Source organism: Bubalus bubalis, chromosome 15 (genome assembly GCF_019923935.1).
Source record: "Bubalus bubalis isolate 160015118507 breed Murrah chromosome 15, NDDB_SH_1, whole genome shotgun sequence".
NCBI lineage: Eukaryota > Metazoa > Chordata > Mammalia > Artiodactyla > Bovidae > Bubalus > Bubalus bubalis.
In genome coordinates, this window is record NC_059171.1 from 64,420,465 (window position 1) to 64,448,413 (window position 27,949).

General features: G+C 38.2%; 1 pseudogene; it reads right to left on the bottom strand.

The window, feature by feature from the left end:
• Positions 1-7,136: 7,136 nt before the first annotated feature.
• Positions 7,137-25,132, bottom strand: LOC102404171 (annotated as a pseudogene).
• Positions 25,133-27,949: the final 2,817 nt, after the last annotated feature.

Consider the following 27,949-nt stretch of genomic DNA (forward strand, 5'->3'; position numbering starts at 1 on the left):
GGTTGTCTTTTCAAATGCATCCCAAGTTGACAGTGTATTTTTTTTTTTAATTTTATTTTATTTTTAAACTTTTTAAAGCAGACAAAAATTTAGTGATCTGAGTTCAAGCCACAATCTGACTTCAAATCACTTCACCTTTCTAAGAGTCAAGTTATTTATCTATAAATCAGATAAAGGTAACACTCTTGCAAGATAGTTGAAAACACTAGATGATGTGTTTCAAATGTGTTTAGAATATATATATATATATGTATATTTATACACACATACATATATATATGGACTTCACTGGTGGCTCAGGTGGTAAAGCGTCTGTCTACAACGCGGAAGACCTGGGTTCGATCCCTGGGTCAGGAATATTCCTTGGAGAAGGAAATGGCAATCCACTCCAGTACTCTTGCCTAGAAAATCCCATGGATGGAGGAGCCTGGTGCAGGCTACTGTCCATGGGGTCGCAAAGAGTTGGACACGACTGAGCGACTTCACTTTCACTTTCATATCTATACATAGAAGTTTATTAGTTCCTCCTTTAGTTCTTGAACTGTCTTTGTTTACCTAAAGTAAATAATTTAACCTTATAGCTATTGCATCTATAAAAATGAATTGGATTATGTTAGTGGTTCTCAACTAGGGCAAGTGGTCATTTGTCATTGTCTGAAGACAGTTTTTTTTTTTTTTTTTAAATTTTATTTTATTTTTAAACTTTACATAACTGTATTAGATTTGCCAAATATTAAAATGAATCCGCCACAGGTATACATATTTGCCACAATCGGAAGAAGCGTGCCACTGTCATGGAGTGAATTGAGGACCAGAAATGTTGCTGAACATCTTACAATGTATAGGAAAGCCTCCCACAACAATTATCTGGGTCAAAATGTCAGTAGTGCCAAGACTGAGAAATCCTGGATTAGATGACCACTGAAAATGTGTAATAACACTAAGACTTTCCCCTGACCCCCTCCCAAGATGTTATTGCTTCAATTACAAATAGTTGTTGAGTAACAATGGCCTCTCATTACAGATGAAGGAAATCTAAAAATCTTGGCCATGACCTACAAAGTTGTATGTGATCTGGCCCTGGCCTGCTTCTGTGGCCCCATCTCAAGCTACTTTCATCAGTAGTCACTCTGGTCTACACACTCTGGCCTTAATGCTGTACCTTCAATATAGCCCACTGTTGAGGGATTTAAATGTTCATTATACTAGAAATCTTGTCCTCTGGTTTCTGCTTTTTCATCTTATTTAGTTCACAGCTCTGCTCAGATCTCACTGGATCTGACCTTCTGATGTGAAATGCCACCATGTTTCAAGTTTATCCACCTATGTTTTGACTACTTTATTTTTGTTAACATAGTCATTCCTGGTGCTGAGTATGGAAAAGGTGCTCAAGAAACACGTGTCAAGTGGAAAACTTGGGGTCTTATGTCAGACACTTTTGGTCTATGTTCTTTGAATTCTTTTCTACTTTTAAATACTGGTTTTAATTTTGTAATTGTAACATGGAAGTTGTCAGACATTTTTCACACAAATAACAGTTAAAGGAGAAAAGATCATTTAAGGATTACAAAGGTTATTGATTTTCTTCTAACAGAGGTAAAAGGAAATAGTGCTTTTCACATAATTATCATACCACAAAGATAATATAGTTTAATTAGGGAGGTAGAAGTTTATAGGAAAAGGTTCAAGTTTGTAGTATTTATTTGGGGAACTAATAATTTACAGAATAATACATTTTGTGTGCTTTTTTTGTTTGTTTTATTTTGCTTTGGTTTGTCTCACAGTGCAAGTGTTTCTCTAACCCTCTCTCTCTCTCTCTAACATAGCATGTTAGGATCCCACCACCTACTATGAGAGCAAGGCCAGATATTATATCTGCTTGTGTTCAAATTCTTGTCACTAGGGCAAAGATTTCACAGCATTTATTAATTTAATAACCATCTGAATCAGTGTGATTCATTTGGTGTTTTCTTTTATCTGCCTGTTTATTTATATGAGTACAATAAGAGTTGCTGATTAATACACAAAGAATTTCTTAGTGTGTGGTTAATAAAATGGTCCTAAATTATACAGAGATTCAGGGGCTTCCCTGGTGGCTCAGACGGTAAAGCGTCTGCCTGCAAAGTGGGCTACCCATGATTGATTCCTGGCTCGGGAAGATCCCCTGGAGAAGGAAATGGCAACCCACTCCATTACTCTTGCCTGGAAAATTCCACGGACAGAGGAGCCTTGTAGGCTACAGTCCAAGGGATCACAAAGAGTCAGACACGACTGAGCAAGTTTACTTCTTCAGAAAAATATTCTATTTTCAGGAGATCTTATATATACTCTGGAGTTACAACTTTTATGTCAGAAATATCTAATTGTCTCTATCAGTTTGCCAACAGATATCAAGAAACAATCATTACTCAGCTTACTTCTCCAGGTTTAGCTTGACCATTGCAGGAATATTCTTTTAATTCTGAGATCTCCTAGTTTGTCTGTATTCCTGGCCTACCAGAAGGGAACATTACTTAAGATTCCTGTAAAGCTGAGAGTTCTTTGGTGATAGACCAGATAACAAGACAATTACCACAGGGGACATTTTTGGTATCAATTGTGACATCTAAATTTTCTATATTACTCCAAATTACTAAAATGAACCCAGGTTTCTTCTGCACACAGAAAGCATACATAGGGACTTCTCTGGTGGTCCAGTGGTTAGGACTTTGCCTTCCAACACAGGGGATGAAGGTTTGATATCTGATCAAAGAGCTAAGATCCCACATGCTTTGCAGGGCCAAAATACCAAAACATAAAAGAGAAGCAACAAAAACTTTTATATATAAAATTAGAAAAAAGATCAAGAGAATGAGAAAACAAGTCACATACTAGGAGAAAATGTTTACAAAAGACATATCCAATAAAGATTGTTACCTAAAATAGGGAAAGAACTCTTACAATTCAGTGATAAGAAAATGAACAAACCTGACCCCAAAAATGGGCAAAATCTATAAAATGATATCTCACTAAAGAAGATATACAGATGGCAAACAAGCCCATTTAAAAATAGCAATAGGATACCACTACATAGGGTCACACAGAGTCAGACACTACTGAAGCAATTTAGCACATGCACATACTTCTTAGATTGGCCAATACCTGGAGCATTAACAATACCAAGTCTTGGAGAGGAGATGGAACAACAGAAACACTCATTTATTGCTAGTGGAAAAGTCAGATGGTACAGCCCTATTAGAAGGTTGGTTGTCAGTTTCTTGCCTAATTAAACATAATCTTACATCATTCTATCCAGCGATCAACATCAGTCAGTTCAGTCACTCAGTCGTGTCCGACTCTTTGCAACACCATGAATTGCAGCACACCAGGCCTCCCTGTCCATCACCAACTCCCGGAGTTCACCCAGACTCATGTCCATCGAGTCAGTGATGCCATCCAGCCATCTCATCCTCTGTCATCCCCTTCTCCTCCTGCCCCCAATCCCTCCCAGCATCAGAGTCTTTTCCAATGAGTCAACTCTTCGCATCAGGTGGCCAAAGTACTGGAGTTTCAGCTTCAGCATCACTCCTTCCAAAGAAATCCCAGGGCTGATCTCCTTCAGAATGGACTGGTTGGATCTCCTTGCAGTCCAGGGGACTCTCAAGAGTCTTCTCCAACACCGCAGTTCAAAAGCATCAGTTCTTCAGCACTCACCCTTCTTCACAGTCCAACTCTCACATCCATACATGACCACAGCAAAAACCATAGCCTTGACTAGACGAACCTTTGTTGGCAAAGTAATGTCTCTGCTTTTGAATATGCTATCTAGGTTGGACATAACTTTCCTTCCAAGGAGTAAGTGTCTTTTAATTTCATGGCTGCAATCACGTTCTGTGGTGATTTTGGAGCCCCAAAAATAAAGCCTGACACTGTTTCCACTGTTTCCCCATTTATTTGCCATGAAATGATGGGACCGGATGCCATGATCTTCGTTTTCTGAATGTTGAGCTTTAAGCCAACTTTTTCACTCTCCTCTTTCACTTTCATCAAGAGGCTTTTGAGTTCCTCTTCTTTTTCTGCCTTAAGGGTGGTGTCATCTGTATATCTGAGGTTATTGATATTTCTCTCGGCAATCTTGATTCCAGCTTGTGTTTCTTCCAGTCCAGCGTTTCTCATGATGTACTCTGCATAGAAGTTAAATAAGCAGGGTGACAATATACAGCCTTGACGTACTCCTTTTCCTATTTGGAACCAGTCTGTTGTTCCATGTCCAGTTCTAACTGCTGCTTCCTGACCTGCATATAGGTTTCTCAAGAGGCAGGTCAGATGGTCTGGTATTCCCATCTCTTGAAGAATTTTCCACAGTTTGTGGTGATCCATACAGTCAAAGGCTTTGGCATAGTCAATAAAGCAGAAAAATGATGTTTTTCTGGAACTCTCGCTTTTTTGATGATCCAGCAGATGTTGGCCATTTGATCTCTGGTTCCTCTGCCTTTTCTAAAACCAGCTTGAACATCTGGAAGTTCATGGTTCACATATTGCTGAAGCCTGGTTTGGAGAATTTTGAGCATTACTTTACTAGCGTGTGAGATGAATGCAATTGTGCAGTAGTTTGAGCATTCTTTGGCATTGCCTTTCTTTGGGATTGGAATGAAAACTGACCTTTTCCAGTCCTGTGGCCACTGCTGAGTTTTCCAAATTTGCTGGCATATTGAGTGCAGCACTTTCACAGCATCATCTTTCAGGATTTGGAATAGCTCAACGGGAATTCTATCACCTCCACTAGCTTTGTTTGTAGTGAATCTTTCTAAGGCCCACTTGACTTCACATTCCAGGATGTCTGGCTCTAGGTCAGTGATCACACCATCGTGATTATCTGGGTCGTGAAGATCTTTTTTGTACAGTTCTTCTGTGTATTCTTGCCACCTCTTCTGAATATCTTCTGCTTCTGTTAGGTCCTTTATCAAGCCCATCTTTGCATGAAATGTTCCTTTGGTATCTCTGATTTTCTTGAAGAGATCTCTAGTCTTTCCCATTCTGTTGTTTTCCTCTATTTCTTTGCATTGATCGCTGAAGAAGCCTTTCTTATCTTCTTGCTATTCTTTGGAACTCTGCATTCAGATGCTTATATCTTTTCTTTTCTCCTTTGCTTTTCACTTCTCTTCTTTTCACAGCTATTTGTAAGGCCTCCCCAGACAGCCATTTTTCTTTTTTGCATTTCTTTTCCATGGGGATGGTCTTGATCCCTGTCTCCTGTACAATGTCACGAACCTCATTCCATAGTTCATCAGGCACTCTATCTATCAGATCTAGGCCCTTAAATCTATTTCTCACTTCCACTGTATAATCATAAGGGATTTGATTTAGGTCATACCTGAATGGTCTAGTGGTTTTCCCTACTTTCTTCAATTTCATTCTGAATTTGGCAATAAGGAGTTCATGGTCTGAGCCACAGTCAGCTCCTGGTCTTGTTTTTGCTGACTGTATAGATCTTCTCCTTTTCATGTCCATGAAAAGACATGAAAGAAACTTAAATGCTTATTACTAAGTGAAAAAGCCACATCCTGTATGATTCCAAAGTTATGACATCCTGGAAAAAGCAAAAGTTTGAAGCCTAAAAAAAAGTCAGTGGTTGGGACTTCCCTTGTTGTCCAGGGGTTAAGACCCCATACTCCTAATGCAAGGGACCTGGGTTGATTCCAGGTCAGGGAACTAGATTCCATGGGACACAACTAAGAGCTTATGTGCCATGACTAAGACTTGATATAGTCAAAAAAAAAAAAAAATCAGTGGTTGCCAAGTGTTAGGGGGTCTGGAGCAATGACTGGACAGAACACAGGATTTTTAGGGCTGTGAAGTTATTCTGTATGATGCTATGATGGTAAATACATCATAATGTACTTGTCAAAAATGCATAGAATGTAAACACCATGAGTGTATCCTAATATAAACTGTGAATTTCTGCTATAATGTTGCATAGGCTCAATGATTATAACAAATATACCACTCCAATGAGAAATGTTGATGGTGGGGAACGCTGTTTAGGGGGCCTGGAGTGGAGGAGTAGGGGAAATAATAGAAATTCTGTACTTTCTACTCAGTTTTGCCTGAACATAAAACTGCTCTAAAAATAAGTTCTGTTACAAAAAGATAAAGAAAAGGTGTAGGAATGTTGGTTCCCATTCTGGGCACAGCATTTGAGATAGAATAGCTACCATCCACTGAAAAGTAATGCAAAAGGAATTTGGCATAGACATAAAGAAAGATAGAAAGAAAAACAGGTTCTGGTAGGATCTGCAATTAAGTGATAAATATGGCCCTTGAAGGAGTGTGTTTTAACTGACATGGTCTGCTAATTGATCAAAAGATTTAACATTGAATACTTTCTTAAATATCAAGCCAATATCCCAAGGTATCTTTAGCTTCTCCTCCATTCTTGGGCCAGGTACATGGCATCTTCCAAATGAAGGTGAAGGCTGAGCTGCTTGATTTTTTCCAGTAACAGGGTTTCTGGAAGGATGGATTGATTTCTGGATCACTTTTCCCCACAGGCTTAGAGTGACCACTTGTACACAGTAGAGATGAAATTAGTAATTTTTTAAAAGTGTAATATGAATTTATTCTGTGACATTTTCCTCATTGCAGATATTTTAAAATGAATTGAAATAATCAGTGTTTCATAAAAAGTAAATACATTAGAAGAATCTAGATAATACCTGTAATACAGACGGCTTTACTCTGAGCATCCACTTTTGTTTTCACTGCAAACATCCTTTTTTAAAAAGTTATATAAAAATGATAGATTGCTGCATTCTACACGTCCTATGTCTCGTCTGGGCTCAGTCATGTCCAACTCTTTGCAACCCCATGCACCACAGCCTGCCAGGCTCCTCTTTCCATGGAATTTTCCAGGCAAGGATAATAGAGTGGGTTTCCATGCCCTCCTCCAGGGGATTACCCCAACCCAGGGACTGAACGTGTGTCTCTTGTATTGGCAGGAGTATTCTTTTACCATTGCACCACCTGGGAAGTGTCATGTGTCATGTTAATTTAAACATTTTAAATTAACTTCAAGCTTTTCCTTCAACTCTAAATGTTAATGATATTTGCTTCTGTTTTTAAATGGGAAGTGTATACATTTTTTAAAACAGTGATATTTAGGTCTTCTCTGCCTGATTCTTCAAAGAAAAAAAAAAATGTTTCATGCTGAGTTTGAATAGCAACTGAGGGTCTGGTCCAGAAAGTGGTAGGTCATTACAGAGAACCAGCGGTACACATCTGTCAGCTCAATTTTCATGAAAAGGGTATTCCATACCCTTTCTGGCAACTTGAGAAGACCGTGGAGGCTACCTGCAAATTCCATCTGCTGTCAAAACACTGGCCTGGCCCTGACATCCACACAAGGCTTTGCAGCAAGCTGTGGTCCAATTTTGTCAGTTTCAGCCTCCAATGTCTTACTGTATGGTCAATCAAACATATGCTCCTGCAATATAGATTTTCCCCAAAGTGTCAAACTATCTCAAGGACAAATGGCCCAGCTCACTGTGTGAAAAATCAAACCTAAGAAATCCAATAAATCAGCCAAGCTAGTCTTTTAGTGCAGGCTGCCCAAGCACTGCATGTTCTATTTCATAGCCTGGAAGGAAGAAAACTTGATGAATACCAGTTACACTATGTAAAAACCTAGTGAAGATAAATATTTGTCCATTTGGAATTACAAAAGAAGTGCTGACTTTGGCAGCACATATACTAAAATTGGAATCACGAAAGTTTTTATCTGGGGAATCAACCACATGAATAATCCAGTTGATCTCAGAGATCCCTAGAATATCTTTATCGCATTCAGTTACATGATAAACCGTGTCTTGTCCTTAACGGTGAAGTATTGTGTGTCTTTCTTTTTTTTTCTTTCCTATTTTGTTGAAGTATAGATGATTTACCATGTTGTATTAATTTCTGCTATACAGCAAAGTAATTCAGTTATATAAATAGGTTCTTTTTCATTTCTTGTCCATTATGATTTATGACAGGATACAGAATATAATTCCCTGTGCTATACAGTAGGGCCTTGCTAGTTATTCATTCTATATATGCTAGTTTGCATCTGCTAATCCCAAAAACCAAAGGGGAGAAGGCGGGGGAAAGAAGGATTGAGAGTTTGGTCCTCTTTCTCAGCATATCATTTTAAAATTCTTCCATCAAAATATTCCAGTTCTGATATAATTCTGAGATGTTCTTTCCCCAGTTATAGTAGCTTGCTGTTTCCCATGATTGGACTTACTTTCAGTTGAGTGAAATAAAGCCATTACAAGTAGTAACCCAAATAATAACTTCCATTTTTGTCTTCCTTACACATTCTTTAAATAGTTCCTTCTTGTTAGGAGGAAACGTTTGCCACCATTTCCTTATACCCAAGAATACTTACAATGATTAAAAGTAGTTTCTACACTGATTTAAGAATTATCAAGAGAGGAATTGGACAAGTTGAAACTGTGAAATGAGGAAACTCCTGATGTCTCTTATGGGAGAACAATTTGGAGGACACAATTTTGAAAGAGCACGGATGAACACAACTTCTTTTATCTGTGGCTGCCTTGAAAAAGAGTCATTCAATGCAGTAATTTTTGGGTAGTCCTCCAAATTTCCTTGCTTTTGGTACTCAAGAGGCATACTGTTCTTTTGTTACTGAAAGTCCTATAGAAATAAAAATTTCCAAGCAGAAAAGGAAACTTATCACACTGATTTATTCCCAGGCCTGGGTATTTGCTGTATGGTTTGTTGTTCAGTCGCTAAGTCATGTCCGATTCTTTGCAACACCAGGCCTCCCTGTCCTTTACTATCTCCTGGAGTTTGCTGAAACTCATGTCCATTGAACCAGTGATGCCATCCAACCACCTTATCCTCTGTCGTCCCCTTCTCCTCCTGCCATCAACCTTTCCCAGCATCAGAGTCTTTTCTGAGTCAGTTCTTCCCATCAGGTGGCTGAAGTATTGGAGCTTCAGCTTTAGCATCAGTCCTTTCAATGAATATTCAGGGTTGATTTCCTTTAGGATTGACTAATTTGATCTCCTTGCAGTCCAAGGGACTCTCAAGAATCTTCTCCAGTACCCCAATTCAAAAGCACTGATTATAGCTAGTGTGTTACATTTTCTCCAGTTGGTCAATGGATTAAATCAGAAGAAAGCACAATTTATCAGACTGCAGTTCACAGGTGCAGTTTACAGGTGCTTATCTTTCTTTTTTGATCTTTAAAAACTGTATTTGGCTTCATCAAGTCTTAGTTGCAGCACACGGGCTCTTGTTGCAGCATGTAGGTGTCTCTCTAGTTGTGGACTGCAGAGAGTTCAGGCTCAGTTGCAGGCTTAGTTGTCCCACAGCATATGCGATCTGAGTTCCTGCGGGCATGTGTGCTCAGTCACTTCAATCGTGTGTGAGTCTTTGTGACCCTATGGCCCACCAGTCTCCTCTGTCCTTGGGATTCTCCAGGCAAGAATGTTGGAATGGTTGGCCATTTCCTCCTCCAAGGGATCTTCCTAACCCAGGGATGAACCCATGTCTCCTGCATTGCAGGCAGATTCTTTACTTCTGAGCCACTAGGGAGGCCCTTAATTCCCTGATCAGGGATCAATCCCATGTCCTCTGTTTTAGAAGGCCATGTCTTAATCACTGGACCAGTCTGAAGCATACCTTCTTTTGCTTGATTTATCCAAACAGTGACAAGAGTGATGAGTCCCTCCAATTAGTAGTTGTGTTTGTTTATGTGCTCTTCTCAGTGAGATAGTAAGCTTTGTAATTGTCTCTTTTTCTCCCTTAGTAAAAACTCAATGAAATAAAGAGGTTTGGCTTAATTCGCATTATAACACCAACACCAGACACAATACCTGCAAATAATAGATGTTCAGTAAATATATTGGAAGAAAGAATGTATGAATGAGGAAAGCTGTTTCTTGAATGCCCATTAAAGCACTAAGGCATAGTCAATAACCCCTGAACCAGAAATTAAATGCTCAGATTCAAGGCACAATTCCATCTGTTTTCATTATCTATCCTTTCATAAATCTTGAAAGCTCTGAGCCTCAATTTCCTATTTGAGAAACAAGCAGCTATCTATTTCATGAGCTACATCTCCTAAGACTTGTGAGGCTCCATCAAGATAATGCAGATGAAAGCACTCTGAGCTTTAAGCTGGTTTATAAATACATGATCAGACATGGCATGTCACCCTGACATCAATCAGGGAAATAATTTAAAAAGTGAGTGGGAAGTGTAAGGAGGTAAAGAATGCTTGATTTGCCAGAATTCTCAGGGCAGTATGAGACATAATTGGAAGAAACATTTGATAAGATAGGAAGTAAGATCTTTTGCCATTCCCATTCCAAGAGCCATATTCTACTTTCAAATCATATTCAATAAAACTTTCCTCTAAGAAGGTCTACACTTAATGACAGATCTTTTGAATATAGAGTGCAATAGAAGTATGGAGCCAGAGGTATGTTGCCTGAGGCACAGAGGATGAATTTTTTCCAACAACTTTCCTTAGAAATTAATCAAAGAAACAATATTTTATTTCTTTAAGATAAAACTTTAAGATGATACCTGTCTACCAAAGATACCAAATTAAAAGGCTCCCTGGGATGTACACATACTGTCATGGTCCAATCACATATATAATCATATCAGAATCATACTAGACTATATCAGATTTAAAGAAAATATGATCTTTGTCCCATAAATCTGAATATATTAATGTAGATGGAACCAAGCTCAATCTTGTTAGGTAAAAAAGTTAATCTCACATAGCAATATGGGGACAAAGCCAAAGTCAGAATCCAGTTTTCTCCATCATGCTGTAGCAAATGTTTTATAAGTGATTATATTTTAATTATTGATTCAAAAGCATTGAACAGATCAGTCCTTTGTACTGTGTTTTTCCATTCCCTCTCTCCAAATGGATGGCCTACATTTAAACTAGACAGATGAAAACTGGTAACAGCTTGCTAATGGATGTCAGAATCTAAGCTCATTTTATTCAAGGGTCCCTTCATTTATTCTTTAATTCATCAAACATGTATTAGATGCCTAAATGGTCCAAGCATCTGGAGTTGCATAGGGAATTACAGTAAATACAAACAAACATTGTGTGTATGTGTGATCTGAAATGTTTACTAGTTGTGGTCTGAGAGAAGAAACATACCATTAAAATAAAACATTTGGCTCTTGGGCTAATTTCCAAGATAAGTTTGAAAGAAAAGTTCATTTTCTGTGTTCTCTCTTTATGACTGTTGAATTGGGAATATAAAGCCACTAGACATTTGACTGCAATATTTCATTTCTCTTGTACAAATTAAATAGAATACTGACATTCAAATTATGCCCACTCTCATCCTGATACTTTTCCAAGATTACCTGAAAACTTTAAAACAGTTTGAAACATACTTTCCTTTACAGTAACTCATGCATTCAGCAACCATTTACAACACCCATCATGTGCCTGGCACCGTGAGTAAGTGCTGGGACAGGGGCACTAAGACACAACTGAGACTGCTCCAGAAGAACTCACTGTTGTACATAAGCAGCAATTGAACAGACTGCAATTCAGAGTGATAGTACAAAGGTTTCAGTTCTATCAAGATACAGATGATACACAGAGGCACATGGAGGAGACTGAAGTTAGTTGGACATGGGTGTTCAGAGAAGGCTTCCTAAAGAATGCTAAGTTACATTTGGAAAGAAGAATACAGGTTGAGGATAAGAGACGGTTATGTCAAAATGAAGGTTTAGCATTCACCAAGGAAAAGAAGCCTACAACAAACTGTGTTCCCTGGGAACACAATTTATGACTGCCGGGGCAAAAAAATGCAAAGTAGTTATGGTAAAGTTATTTTAGATATGACTAACTTGAGTACAACAAACCCATCTTCTTTTGATCTACTAGCTGAAGTTTGCATATAGTTGTCCACATTCTCTGTTTCTCCTTCAGACTGTATTGCCTTTGTGATCATACAGTTATAATGTGGCTAAAAACAACAATGTGCAGGTACAAAATAAGGCTAACTTAATTTAGAATTCACTGTATGAGTACCAAGATAGACTAGGAGAGGATATTTTTATGGCTATGAAAAGTTTTGTTCAAGATCTTTGGCCGTCTTTACAATTCCCCCCCTAGTATCTTATTTTCTAATACATTTTCCATCATTCCTCTTCTTTCCTCTTCTTCTTTCTCTCCTCTTCCTCCCTTTTGTTCTCTCTTCCTATTTCTTCTTTCCTTTTTTTTTTTTAATGGATGACCGTCTATGTCTGTGACTATATACCAAAGCTATATACTATATATAGTATATATACTATATACCAAAGACTTTCATTTGACTGAGTAGTTTTAAATCTGTGTTCCCAGAATTCTTTGGAACTTCTTGTGGATAAATCATCCTGGGGATGACTAATCCAGTGGCATTCAGGCTCACTTTCTTCACCTGGTCTCAGGCAGCCTCACAAAAATCTGCTTTTTAAATTGGGGCTTTGAGAAAGATTTCATTTGAAAAGAGAGTTCTTATGCCTCTTTAAATCACTCTTTCTTGTCTAGCTCTCATCTTCTGAGGATAAGCTGAGGCAAACAGAGAAGTGATAGTATCAATACTGCATAGCGACCTAGACAGAACTACATTTAAACATGGGTCTTTTTCCCAGGGATCTCATCCCTTTAGGTGACTCCAGGTGAGGATTCTCCTGTGCCACATGGCCCACTTTAACAGACAATATCTCTTTGAGGAGTGTAATGAAAAGGATGTCACCATGTGCTATGTGTTTTCCCTTAAGTGTAGATTTAACTGCCTCCTAACCTCCTTTGAGCTTTATTTAAAAATACTTATTTATTTGGCTGCATCTAGTCTTAGTTGAGGCATGTGGGTTCTAGGCTCAGTAGTTGTGAAGAACAGGCTTTGTTGTCCCCTAGCCTGGGGGATATTAGTTCCGCAACCAGGGATCAAACCTACGTCACCTGCCTTGGAAGGTGTTGGAAGGTGGATTCTTAACCACTGGACCATCAGGGAAGCCCCTTCCTTGTAGCTTTAATAAGAAATACTCTAACTCAATTTGGAAGATATGAACTATGAATTTATTAAATTAACTATGCTGAGTCATGGAAACTATATATATATATATATATACACACACACACACACATATATATATACATATGTACATATGTATACACATATATACCTATATATTTCTTGAAATGGAGTTTCTTATCAACTTCTTTGGGGACTGGGGACACAAACAGGCAAGCATCTGAATTTTTCAGTGCAACCAGATGTGGAGTAGTCTTGTTGCTATGAGTTGAATTATGTCCCTCAAAGGATAAGTTGAAGTTCTACTCCTCATTACCTCAGAAAGTGAATTCAAGTCTGTTGGAAATAAGATGGTCTTAGATGTGACTTATAAATTAAAACCAGGTCATGCTGGAATAGAGTGGGGCCCTAACCCAACACAATTGGTATCCTTATAAGAAGGTGGCCACATGAAGACACAAGAGACACAGAGAGAACACCATGTGAAGATGAAGCCTGAGACTGGAGTGATGCAACTATAGTCCAAAGAATACAAAAGATTGCAGCCATCATTAGAAGCTAGAAGGACATTGGAGACTAGACTCTTCCTCAAAGTCCTTAGATGTACCCAAACCTGATTTTGAACCTGGTCTCAGACTTCTAGCCTCCAGAATTGTGAAACAACAAACTATTGTGTTAAGAACCCAGTTTGCAGTATTTTACTACGGCAGCCACAGGAAACTGATAGACATGCTAGAGTTCACAGATGAATAAGACATCATCAACCTTGCTGGGTGTCTGGCACACTGCTGGGAGTAGGTGACATCTGAGTTGGGCACTCGGGAGTGAGTCGGAGTCAGGCAAAAGGAAAAATGCATTCATAGCAAGGAAGAAAGCAGGAGCAAAGGACAGGCTTTGGAAAGGTCTTCTCGTGTTTGAGTAATGCTGAGTAGCTCTGTAGAGCTCCAGTGTGGAACATGGGGTTTGGGCAAAAACTGATGCAATGCCTTTTTGCAACAGGAGAGTTTACTTAAATCAAGAAAAACTTCAAGTTTTGGAATCACTGTGTGTTTCTGTCTGTGTGTGTGTTTAAATATATATTTATCCCCAGATGGTTTTTCTTTCTTTCTTTTAATTTCTTTTTAATTATGGCAGCTATTCTCCAAACATGTTTTTGTTTATCTCAAACTAAGTATACAGTTTCAACATATGGAGCATATTTTGTTTTACTTCAGTTTATCTTAAGAAATCAGCTTTCCTAACTCTTATTGGCAGTGAACCCAAATGATTTCTTACGTTTTCTTTCCCGCTCTACTTTCTCCTCTTTGTCTTTTTCTTTTAGTTATGATTTCTCTCTATCTTCATCACTCTCACTTTCTCTCCATTCCTCTCTCCCTCCTTTTCTTTTTCCCTTCCTTCCTCCTTTCCTTGATTTCCTTTTCTTTCTGGGAGGTCACAAAAGATTTCCCATGTTGATGAACTAGGGCATTTAGTGGCATGAACCAATAGTTCCTTGGCTTGTGGACATTTAATCAGCCTAGAAAATACACAAAATGGAAATAATGTTAATAAACAAGTCAGGGATATTATTTGCTTTTTCATTTATAGTATTATGAACCTGGAACTTGAGTCTGTTCATAATCTAGCCCAAACAATTTTATCAGCCTTGTTTTGTATAATGCATTTTCAAACCTCAGTGTATTCAGCTCTCCTATTGTTCTTTGCCTTAAAAAGCTAGTGTTCATCCTCTCAGTCTACAACACTCTGCTTACCCTTCAAGATCCAGCTCAAATATTCCTTCCTTTTGACACATTTTATGATGATTTCTGGCAGAATTAATCTTTTTCTTCCCTGGATTCTCTAGAACTTTGTATGTTCCTCCAGTCTTGCTTTCTTATGATTGGTTTTTATTTTCATACACATCTCCTTCATTAAACTGATGTCAAAAATGGTTTCTCATTGTCCCCAAATCTGCAGTGTCCAATATACAGAAATTCAGTTCAGTCACTCAGTCATATCCAACTCTTTACGACCCCATGGACTGCAGTATGCTGGGCTTCCCTGTCCTTCACCAACTCCTGGAGCTTGCTCAAACTCATGTCCATCAAGTCAGTGATGCCATCCAACCATCTCAATCCTCTGTCATTCTCTTCTCCTCCTGCCTTCAATCTTTCCCAGCATCAGGGTCTTTTCCAATGAGTCAGTTCTTCGCATCACGTAGCCCAAGTATTGGAGCTTCAGCTTCAGCATCAGTCCTTCCAATGAATATTCAAAGCACTCCATAAATTCTCGCTGAAGACACACTTGAGTGAAAGAGATTGTAATCCTCATACCAGAAGCAAAAATCTTGTCTTTAATATCCATGCAACTCTTTCTTAAAGTCATTTGCAGACTTCACAATGTGAAAGGCACTAGAAATGTCAGAAATTGGGCATTTGTGGCAGGAAGCCACTTAGGATGCCAAATGTAAGACTGATAGGAGAAAAAATAAAATATTTTTAGAGAACTTATCCTTTCTTGGTGTGTATATTCATGTAGCAGAAACTGGGCAATCCAGTGGACTTCAAAAACAATGCAGGAACACAGTAATATAGTCATGAATGTTTCTGCAGTGACACTGGAAGAAAGTTTTACCATTTAAACCAATGGTGTAATCAGTTACACTATGCTGAGACAGATTTTGCCAGCACTGTTCTGTAATTGACTCATGAAGTCTGCTATAAGAATGAAAGTAGTAGTGGCCTTTATGTCATGTGTACTTAATATGGGCTTCCCAGGTGGCTCAGTGGGCAAAAATCCACCTGCAGTGAAGGAGATGCAGGAGACATGGGTTCAATCCCTGGGTCTGGAAGATCCCCTGGAGGATGACCCAAAGGGTTGCAAACAGTCAGACATGGCTGAAGTGACTGAGCACATACGTATACTGAATATGTCTGTGAAAGTGAAAGTCACTCAGTTGTGTCCAACTCTTTGCGACCCCATGGACTATACAGTCCATGAAATTCTCCAGGCAAGAATACTGGAGTGGGTAGCCTTTCCCTTTTCCAGGGGATCTTCCCAACCCAGGGATTGAACCCAGGTCTCCCACATTGCAGGCGGATTCTTTACCATCTGAGCCACAAAGGAAGCCCAAAAATACTTGAGTGGGTTTCCTATCCCTTCTCCAGCAGATCTTCCTGGCCCAGAAATCCAACCAGGGTCTCCTGCATTACAGGCAGATTCTCTACCAACTGACATATCAGGAAATCCCAAATATGTCTGTACTTCCCTAAAACAGAGCCTATATTTTTTTTCTTAAAACCCTCAGCACATTATTTAACACATTGAATATGATCTAAGCAAAGCTTTTGAAGGAATGAAGATTGTCTAATCTAACATAAAGCAGGAACGGCACAGTCACCAGCTTCATGGTTACGTGTGTATTATGTTAATTCAGTCGTGTCTCTCTGTGCTACACTATGGACTATAGCCTGCCAGGTTTCTCAGTCCATGGAAATCTCCAGGGAAGAATACTGGAGTGGGTTGCCATGCCCTCCTCCAGGGGATCTTCCCAATGCAGGGATTGAACCACGTCTCTAATGCCTTTTGCATCAGCAGGTGGATTACTGTACAACTAGCTGTCAACTAGGAAGCCCTGGATATATTATATACTTACGGGTAATTTGAGTTGTTATAAGGCAGAAACCAACACCATTCTAAAGTGATCATCCTCCAATTAAAAAAAAATTTTTTTAAGGAAGGAGACAAGTCTCTATCTCCATCTCTGGCACTGGGGAGAGGGTGTGGTGCAGTCCTCACCAGACAACAAACCTGGGAGGAAGGTGGGCAAGATTTTCAGGTAGAAAATTCTTTCCTACTTATTGCTGTTCAGTTGCTAAGTTGTGTCCCACTCTTTGCAACCCCATGGACTACAGAATGTTGGGCTTCTTTGTCCTTCACTATCTGCTGGAGTTTGCTCAAATTCATGCCCAATGAGTCAGTGATACCATCCAACCATCTCATCCTCTGTCACCCCCTTCTGTTCTCAGTCTTTTCCAGCATCAGGGTCTTTTCCAATGGCTCTTTGCATCAGGTGGCCAAAGTATCAGAGCGTCAGCTTCTGCATCAGTCCTTTCAATGAATATTCAGGGTTAATTTCCTTTAGGATTGACTGATTTGATCTCTTTGCTGTCCAAGGACTCTCAAGAGTTTTCTCCAGCCCCACAGTTCAAAAGCATCAATTCTTCAGCATTTAACCTTCTTTGTTGTCTAGCACTCACCTCCGTACATTACTACTGGAAAAAACATAGCTTTGACTAGACGGACATTTGTTGTCTTTTGCCACAGGAACACTCACCTACCAAACCATCAGTCACCAGCTTACACGTTTCTCTCCTGTTCTTCCTTCACTTAGCAGTGGGGAGAATTCTTCTCTGTCCTCTGTCTTATGAAACAACTGGGTTTCTCTAGCTCTCCCCACTTCAGCTAAAGAAGCCCACTTTTATAATCATCAACCTACAAATGCACAATCGTCATTCGGAGGGTAGCCTCTTTAGAAACAGCCAGAGGCTGCATATTTAATACTTTGAAGCATATTTTCACCACAAGTGTTAAGCTGATGTCTGTTAAGAATTGTCTCCAGCTCTGTCACTGTGGAAACAGAAGCTCCTCCATAAACCCCAATTTCACGCCCTGAAAAGATTCCACTCAGTGCTAAGACTTTAAGAATAGTTTAGGGGAAATGTTATAGTCTTTTAAAATAAGAAATCAGCAAACTTCCACAAATCTTCACGTCAACATAGTGATTTCTCATCTACAAAGCACTTTCCGCTGGTTAGCTTTGCCTCTGTTTGACTTTAAGCCACAGAACAACCACATTGGTTAGAAAGAGTTTGTTGAGGGAACCTCTCTTATACCTCATCCAGTTCCATTGACAAAGCTCGGGTCCTTGAAAAAACCATGCTCCTCTCACCACCAGTACCTTCTCCCATTGTTTTCTCTTTCAGGACTTCCCAAGGGGAACTTGCCCACCCTCTCCCCCTTTGTTTAGTTAATTTCCTCTTATGCTCCAGATGTGAACTGAAAAGCAAATTTTTCAGGAAAGTCTTCCCTGACCATCCCTATTTCAAATATTTCTTGTGTACATGGGGATAAAACATAGAATCACATTTCTCTCTTCCAGAATATCTGAAATCAGTTTCTAGCTATTCATTTTCAGTATGATTATGTGAATACTTGCCACCTTACTAGGTTACATGTCATTTCTGTGCTTATAACTCGGTAAAGACTTGAGAATGAAATGAGTGACCACCATCCACCTTCCTTTCCAGCTGAGAAATTTGAAGCTCAAAGCACATGTCAAAGATCATGTTGCTAATAAGGGTTTTTGATGTCAGAGAGACCTAAATTTTCCAATTTTAGCATTGGCATTACTCATTTGGATGATTTTCTTTGAGTCTCTTGTTATCTGTTAAATTCATATAATAGAAATTAAGAGAATTGTAAGTTCTATAAGAAATAAATTGCATATAGTGTCTGTGTACTTTGAATATAGTCTTAACAAATCCATTCATGTCTTTTAAGTCTACTAGTTGGGCCACTGATTCTAGTCTATGAAACTATTTTTATATTGTTCAAAATCATTAATATCTCTTCTTACAACGGGAAAATCTGAAGCAAAGGGCAAATAGTAAGTGCTAAAAGCAATTGTTTCCCTTCTTCCTTTTGCATTTAGCTCATAATGTAGTGACAGAGAAGATTATGAGATAAAATTTTCAAGGCAATAGAAATGGAAGCAAAGCTAATATATATTTAGTTTATTTATCATCTTCCTAAATGCCTGGTATGCTTGTTGCTTTGTCAGTTATTTACATTAACAAGGATTGTTTGAAAGACAAGCTCAAGAAGGAGATACTTTGGAGAAAATGAAAAATTTCTCATGGTAAAATCAGAGAATGAAGTCAGAGTGTTTTTACTGGCCGATTTCCTAACGGATGGAGCTGAGGAAATGATGCTAGTTAAAGAAGTTGCCTGGAAAGAAGGCTTATGCAGTTTTAAAAATAAGAAAAAAATGAAAAGAAAAGGAATATAGAGAAAAAAGAGAAGAAAGAAAAAGTAAGCATTGTAATAGCAAGAGTTACTTCACTCAGATTTCTTGACACTTAATCTTGTGTTTGATCCACCAGGCCACCTGGGGTGCTCTGTAATATTATGATATCCAATGTATAATTTATATCTTCTATATTATATTCCTAGACTATTAGAGTTAGAACACAGACCAAGGATATTTATAAAAATTGTAGCATAGAAAAAGCAAGGGGATATAAAAACATTCTACTTCAAAGATTCTATTTCAGGCTGAAAATGAAAGGATATTGCAAAATCCACACATATATGACTTAATATATATTTTCTAGTTCATTTAATTTTAAAACTGCTTTAATACAGCTATATTAGAAGCAGCAATTATCCATATTTAAAATTTTGGCTGGAGAAAGCTCAAAGCACTGACATAGGTAGCAAGATGTTTGTGTATGAGAACATGCAGGGGAATTGAAATCAAAGGAACTGGGATCAAGTTATAGCTATGCCACTTATGATCTCTGCCACATTAAAGTTAGAAAATGAAATATAAGTTAGTAATACCTACATTATAGGATAGATATGATTAAACAAGATTAAAAATAATATGAATAACTTTTATACACTAATACTTTTAGTCTTGGAAGAAAAGTTATGACCAACCTAGACAACATATTAAAAAGCAGAGACATTATTTTGCCAACAAAGGTCCATCTAGTCAAGGCTATGGTTTTTCCAGTGGTATGTATGGATGTGAGAGTTGGACTATAAAGAAAGCTGAGCACCAAAGAATTGATGCTTTTTAACTGTGGTGTTGAAGAAGACTCTTGAGAGTCCCTTGGACAGCAAGGAGATCCAGCCAGTCCATCCTAAAGGAAATCATTATTGAATATTCATTGGAAGGACTGATGTTGAAACTGAAACTCCAGTAATTTGGCCACCTGATGTGAAGAACTGACTCATTGGAAAAGAACCTGATGCTGGGAAAGATTGAGGGCAGGAGGAGAAGCAGACAACAGAGGATGAGATGGTTGGCTGACATCACCAACTCAATGGACATGAGTTTGAGTAAACTCAGGGAGTTGGTGATGGACAGGGAGGCCTGGCATGCTGCAGTCCATGGGGTCACAAAGAGCCAGACACAACTGAGCAACTGAACTGAACTGAACTTTTAGTCTAAATTTAATAAATACTGTTTGCTTTTTTTTAAAAAAACAGGAGACAAAAGATAAAGCATCTTTAAAATACTAAATGATGTCCAGCAGCATAGCTGCTGGAAACAAGAAAATAAATGTGCTTTTCTTATCAGCAGGTTCCACTGTCATCCACCATGCACCATTTTCTTTCCTTCTTTACCTTTACCTCAGCTATTTAAGGAAAAACATAATAATGTTTCATTTCATTTTACCCAATAAGGGTGAGGCCAATGCCAACCTTATTCTAAAGAAGACTGACTATCATACGTGCACATCTAAACAAGCTGGTGGATGGGGAACACATGTAAACCTGTGGCGGATTCATTTTGATATTTGGCAAATCTAATACAGTTATGTAAAGTTTAAAAATAAAATAAAATTAAAAAAAAAAAAAAAAATAAACAAGCTGGTGATCTTCAGGGAAGAGAAAAATTAAAGCTTTTTTTTTTTATTCTATATATATATATATATATAGTCACTCAAGTCATTATCTTTTTCTTCACTGGCTAAAACATCTATTACAATATTGAATAGAAATGATAAGACTGAGTATCTTTGTCCATTCCTAACTTTAAAGGAAAATAATTTGAATATTTTATCATTAAGTGTGGTATGAATTCTATGATTTTCACAAATGCCCTTTATTAGACTAAGGAATATGACTTCTGTTTCTAGATTAATGAGACTCTTTTTCCAGGAATTGATACTGGATTATGATACATTTTTCTCTACACCTACTGAGAGAGTCATATTTTTTAGCCTCTTAATGTGGTTAATTAAATTGATGAGGTCAATTATTAAAATAGTAAACCAATTTGGCATTAGTGTGATAGAACAATTTTGATCATGATGTATTATCCTTTTTATATGTGATTTGACTTAACAAAACTGCATTAAGAATCTTTGGATATATATTCATAAGAAATGCAAGCCTGTAATTTCTTTCTCTTATAATCTGCTGGATCATAGAAAAAGCAAGAGAGTTCCAGAAAAACATCTATTTCTGCTTTATTAACTATGCCAAAGCCTTTGACTGTGTGGATCACAATTAACTGTAGAAAATTCTGAAAGAGATGGGAATACCAGACCACCTGACCTGCCTCTTGAGAAATCTGTATGCAGGTCAGGAAGCAACAGTTAGAACTGGACGTGGAACAACAGACTGGTTCCAAATAGGAAAAGGAGTACGTCAAGGCTGTATATTGTCACCCTGCTTATTTAACTTTTATGCAGAGTACATCATGAGAAACGCTGGACTGGAAGAAACACAAGCTGGAATCAAGATTGCCGGGAGAAATATCAATAACCTCAGATATGCAGATGACACCACCCTTATGGCAGAAAGTGAAGAGGAACTAAAAAGCCTCTTGATGAAAGTGAAAGTGGAGAGTGAAAGTTGGCTTAAAGCTCAACATTCAGAAAATGAAGATCATGGCATCCGGTTCCATCACTTCATGCGAAATAGATGGGGAAACAGTGAAAACAGTGTCAGACTTTAATTTTGGGGGGCTCCAAAATCACTGCAGATGGTGACTTCAGCCATGAAATTAAAAGACACTTACTCTTTGGAAGGAAAGTTATGACCAACCTAGATAGCATATTCAAAAGCAGAGACATTACTTCGTCAACAAAGGTTCGTCTAGTCAAGGCTATGGTTTTTCCAGTGGTCATGTATGGATGTGAGAGTTGGACTGTGAAGAAGGCTGAGTGCCAAAGAATTGATGCTTTTGAACTGTGGTGTTGGAGAAGACTCTTGAGAGTCCCTTGGACTGCAAGGAGATCCAACCAGTCCATTCTGAAGGAGATCAGCCCTGGGTGTTCTTTGGAGGGAATGATGCTAAAGCTGAAACTCCAGTACTTTGGCCACCTCATGCGAAGAGTTGACTCATTGGAAAAGACTCTGATGCTGGGAGGGATTTGGGGCAGGAGGAGAAGGGGATGACAGAGGATGAGATGGCTGGATGGCATCACTGACTCGATGGACGTGAGTCTGAGTGAACTCCAGGAGTTGGTAATGGACAAGGAGGCCTGGCGTGCTGAGATGCATGGGGTCGCAAAGAGTCAGACACGACTGAGCGACTGAACTGAACTGATAATTTCTTTGTCTGGCTTTGGCATGCAAAGTACACTATCTTATAGAATGATTTGGATGCATTGTTTCTTAAATATTCTGGATGAATTTTTAAAGAATTATGCTTTTTCTTTCTTAAATGCTTGGTATAATTCACTATTAAATCAGCTTGGCCTAAAGTTCTCTTATGCAAAGGTTTTTTTTTGTTTTTGTTTTTGTTTTTTTTTTTACTACAAGTCAATTTTTAGAATACGTATAGTACTATACTTGTTACTTATACCTTCTTTCATGAGGTTTGGTATTTATTGTCTTTCAAAGGATGTTTTCATTACATCTAAGTAATTGAAGTTTGCGAACATTTTTAATTACCAAATATAAAAAGTACTCATGAAAAGTAACCTGAAGGATTTTGAAATTTATAAGGAAATAGATCATGATATTTTACTGCTTAAATCATCGTAATATTTCCTATTGGACTCCCTACTGAATTCAAATTTCACTAGAATCATACAATGTGGCCTATTAAATATCTTAAAAATTGAAGGTTCTCCATGATGTTGTCTTTCTTCCCTTGGCACTTGGGCTTTATGTTTCCTATACCTACAAAGTTATCTCCAAAGACAGAGCTTCACACAAGTCATTTCTTCTGCTGTAATATTTTTTCTATGATTATTATATGACTGCTTCCCAGAATTCAAGTTTCAACTCAAATATGACTTTCTAGGAAGTCTTTCTTGGCTATGCTTGTTAAAAGTTATGGGCTTACCTCTGCAGTAGTCAGAAATCTAAGATGACTAACAATTACTCATATCCATGTATAAACCACTCTCTTTGAGGGTGGATAAGATCTGTGAATATATTAGAATATCACTGTCAGGATTCATGCCATGTTATTTGGCACGAGGGAGAACGTAGATGTAGGCTTCCCAGGGGCGCTAGTGGTAAACCCCCCCTGTGCCAATTCAGAAGATATAAGAGATGTGGATTTGATCCCTGGGTTGGGAAAATCCCCTGGAGAACCCACTCCAGTATTCTTACCTGGAGAAACCCTTGGACAGAGAAGCTTGGTGGGCTACAGTCCATAGGATTGCAAAGAGTCGGACAAGACTGAAGCAACTTAGCACACACAGTATGCAGATATAATTCAAGTTTCTAAAAAGTTGACTATAAATTAATCCAAAGGTCAATTATTCTGGGTGGCCTTAACATAATCAAGCAAGTTCTGTGAAAAGCAGAAATATCCATCTATTTATATGGAAGAAACAAAAAATCATTTTGTAAGAGAGTCTACAGAGATTGTCAAATGACATAAGCCTCAGGGTGGCCTCCACGATGCTGAGATTACCTCTGGCCAACAGCCAGTAAGAAATTAGGACCTTAGTCCTACAATTGCAAAGAACTGAACTCTGCCATCAACAATAATGTGTTTGGAAGAAGATCCTGAGCTCCACATGAGACTGTACTCTAGTTTGCATCCTGATTTCAACTTGATGAGACCTTGAACAGATTGCCCAGTTAACTCATGCCCAGATTCTGGATCTAGGAAAATTATGAGTTGATAAATCATGTTATGTTAAATTGCAAGATTTCTGAGAATTTGTTATGCAGAAATAGAAAATGAATGCTCTCAATTCTCTATTACAGTCTCTATTACACTGCATTATTTTATTTCCTTCATAGCTTAAAACTTTGAAGTTATCTTACTCATTTTCTTGATTGTTTCATTGTTTATTTCAGTATTTACCCCCAGAATATACATTCTATTAGAAGAACAATTTTGGTTGTCATTCTGCCATGTTGATCCTTGCCATTCTGGCTGTTTGAGAGGTAGATTGGAAAGAGTTATAAATCTGTTTCTATTTTTCTGTGAAAAAAGAGAGTAATACATACTGTATAATACTGAGATTTTTCTCAGTGGGACAAAATCTTTCTTTGGTATTCTTCAATTTTCTAAATAATTAAATATGAGGGAAAGTCTAAAAATTCTTCAAAATGAGAGAAACGCCAAGCCAAAATTTCCCATAAATCAGAGGCATCCTGCTCTGTTATTTTTCAAATAAGCTAAGCAACATTTCAGTACAGAATTTTATTTTGCATAATGAATATATATATATATATATATATAATTTTTTTTGTATTTCCCCTTTTTTGTTATTGTGACCACATGTGGTAATGGTGCCAGAACATTCCTCCCTTCTGTGTTTCATGCCCAAAGTGATCTTCATACTCAGAGTTTCCAGCAGATTTGTCTATTTTGTGAATTCTCACTATTGCTATCCTGAAAAGGTAATCAGAAACTGGCTGAGCCAAAAGGAGGGACAGAGAGCTACAAGATTGTCTTTTGTCCTGCTACAGGAAGAATTTAACTCCTTCACTGAACTCACAAGTAGAAAATACACTGATTAATTATTTTAAAATCATCAAATTTTCAGGTGATATATTCCCTTCAGGCAAAAATTCAAGTCCAGAACTTTGTGGCTCACTATATTTATCTTCAAAATCTTACAACTAAACAAAGAAATGTCACATTGGCTATCACCTTGAATTCAACAGCGTTGCCACATCCAACCTTTACTCTTCCTCAGTGTCTAATTTTGTGGCGGTTAGCAGCTGTAAACTTGTGACATAGGATATGTCACCTTCAAATTCCAGGTCTGCAGAATGTCACAAGATTACGTTAGATAAACATCTTTTGCTTTCAACCAGTCAAGCTGCTGGGTGTAAGCCCCAAATCCCAACTCTCCATTTAAACCAGTTTCAGTAACACCATCATAATCCATTCCAAGATTTTAAACATGGCAAACATCTTCAAGCATATGTCTAGAAAAGAAGTACTAATATCTTTCTTGTATGAGTTAAAGGATTCTAGACATTACCCTATTCAAAATAAATGTATTTCCCATTGATCTTCATTGTACCTACAATTTTACCATTAAATTAAAAAAAAAAATTGTGCCCAAGATTTACTGCTTACAAAATGATGAAAATAATATACCAAATCCCTCATATGTTTGCAACTTTGTTTCCTGCAACATAAATCTAGCCTAATCTGGTAGGTAGAAAAGTATATTGGGAAGAGAACAGGCAGATAATCCAGGTTTAAATCTTGTATTTATTTCTTATTGAAATGACAACTTTTGGACCAGAGTATCCTCACATGTTAAAACTTAATAAAATAACACTTGCCTTACAAGGCTGTCATTAATATATTACATAATGTAAGAAAAAGACCAACACAAAACATGATTATCAGTAGTTATTATTGTTTTTATTTTAGTGCTAGTTGTCCAGCCATGTCCTACTCTTTATGACCCCATGGACTGTAGCCCACCAGGCTCCCCTATCTATGGGATTTCCCAGGCAAGAATACTTACATGGGTTGCCATTTCCTTCTTTAGGGGATTGTCTTGAACCTGGGTCTCCTGCATTATAGTCAGATTCTTTACTATCTGAGCCACCAAGGAAAGTGACCTGTTAAAGTATTTATTGTGTTCTGTATAGACAGTTCACTATAGATACATGGAGATAGAATGGGCTTGTTTTATGTGACTTCCAGGACAAAATAAGAATCAAAGAAAACTATAGGAAGAAACAAAGTTTACTTACTTCTAAAGAAAAGAAAAAATAAATTATTAATCATTTTAGTATTGTTGTTGCTATTATTTATTGACTGACTACTTTCTCTGGGGAAGTTATTGTGCTAATTGCTTACATGTATTATCCTATTGGGCTTCCCAGGTGGTGCTCGTGGTAAAGAACCCACCTGCCAATGCAGGAGGTTATCTTCTGTGGGTCAGGAAGATCCTCTGGAGAAGGGAATGGCAACCCACTCCAGTATTCTTACCTGGAGAATCCCCGTGGACAGAGGAGCCTGGTGGGCTACAGTCCATAGGGTCACAAAGAGTCAGACATGACTGAAGCGACTTAGCAGCAGCAGCACTATCCTATTAAATCTTCACAACTCAGTTATTACCATTTTATATGAATCATACAAAATTCACAAAAAGCTTTGGAACTATGATCTAATCTCAGATATGTCAAATTATGGGAAGTTGTCGACCAGAAAAGCCAGATGATTCTCCAGAAAAGGCAAGTTTATTCAGAGAATTGCTATTTGGGTTCTACAACCATGGTGTGCTTACTCACTCAGTCATGTCAGACTCTTTGTGACTCCATGGACTGTAGCCCACAAGGCTCCTCTGTCCATAGGATTCTCCAGACAAGAATATTGGAGAGGGTTGCCATGCCCTCCCCCAGGGGATCTTCCCAACCCAGGGATCTAACCCAGGTCTCCCGCATTGCAGGCGGATTCTTTACCATCTGAGCCACCAGGGAAGCCCTTGTCAACCATGGTGAGACATGTGCAAGTCCAAAAGGAGGAAAGGAGAATGTTTTTATAGAGAGGAAAAGGAAGTTAGGAGAGCTATATTAAACAGACAGCCTATGGCTTTTCATTGGATGAGGTAAGTCGTTCTTCTTCTTGTGGGCTTTGCTATGTTCATAGGATGTGAGAGCACCCCCTTATGGTCTTCCAACTCTGTTTAATTGGATGTCTTTTCATTATTTTTTTTCTAAAGGGAAACAATGAGATCTTTAGGACAGCTAACTTGGATGTACAAGGTAACTGTCAATTAAACTTTGTATAACCCCACTTTAGGAACCTCACAAGTTGCTAAAGATTTATTAAGGTATGGAATCTAGATTCAATGTTATGAAGGTCTTACCTGATACCATGACATTTATTTCAGATGGACATTTGAGAAGTTTGAGGATGTCATATTAATCACACAGTGCTAAAATTTGAGAGTATTTTGTGCTATTGTGGTTTATTTGGTCTTTGTTTGCTTTTCTGGCACAGAACTCTTTAAAAATTTTTGGAATTTCCTAAATGATAAGAGCAATAAAGGTGGTTTATGTTATGTTAATGAGGTGGCTTTTGGAAGGCACTTAAAGAGGATAGCTGGTCACCAGTGGATCCAATCATATGATTATAGGGTTGGAGCTTTCAGTCCTGTCACTGACCTTTAGGAAGAAAGGGAGGCTAGAGACTGAATCAAACCATAATGGCCAATGATGTAATCCATCATGCCAATGTAATGAACCTATGTAATGAAGCCTTAATGAAAACCCAAAAGGATAGAGTTTAAAGAGCTTCCTGGCTTCTGAATATGTGGAGTTGGGCAGAGTGGTACATTCAGAGAGATCATGAAATCTCCATACCCTTTTGCTATAGCATGCCCTAGGCATCTCCTTCATCCGGCTATTCCTCAGTTACATCCTTTTATAATAAACCTATAGTCTAGGGAACTGCTCTAGCAAATAATTAAATCCAAGAAAGGAGTTGTAGTAATCTCTGCTTTACAGCCAGTTGATCAGAAGTACAGGTAGCAATCTGGACATGGGAACTGGTGTCAAGTGTGTGGCTGTGGGAGGAAGGGTATTCTTGTAGGACTAAGCCCTTAACCTGTGGAATCTGATGCTCCACATCAGGTTTTATAGTGTCAGAATTGGGTTGAATTCTTGGCCACCCTGCTGGTGTCCTAGAATTGCTTATTGGAGGTGTGAAGGAAACCCACCATTACACCGTATCAGAAGTG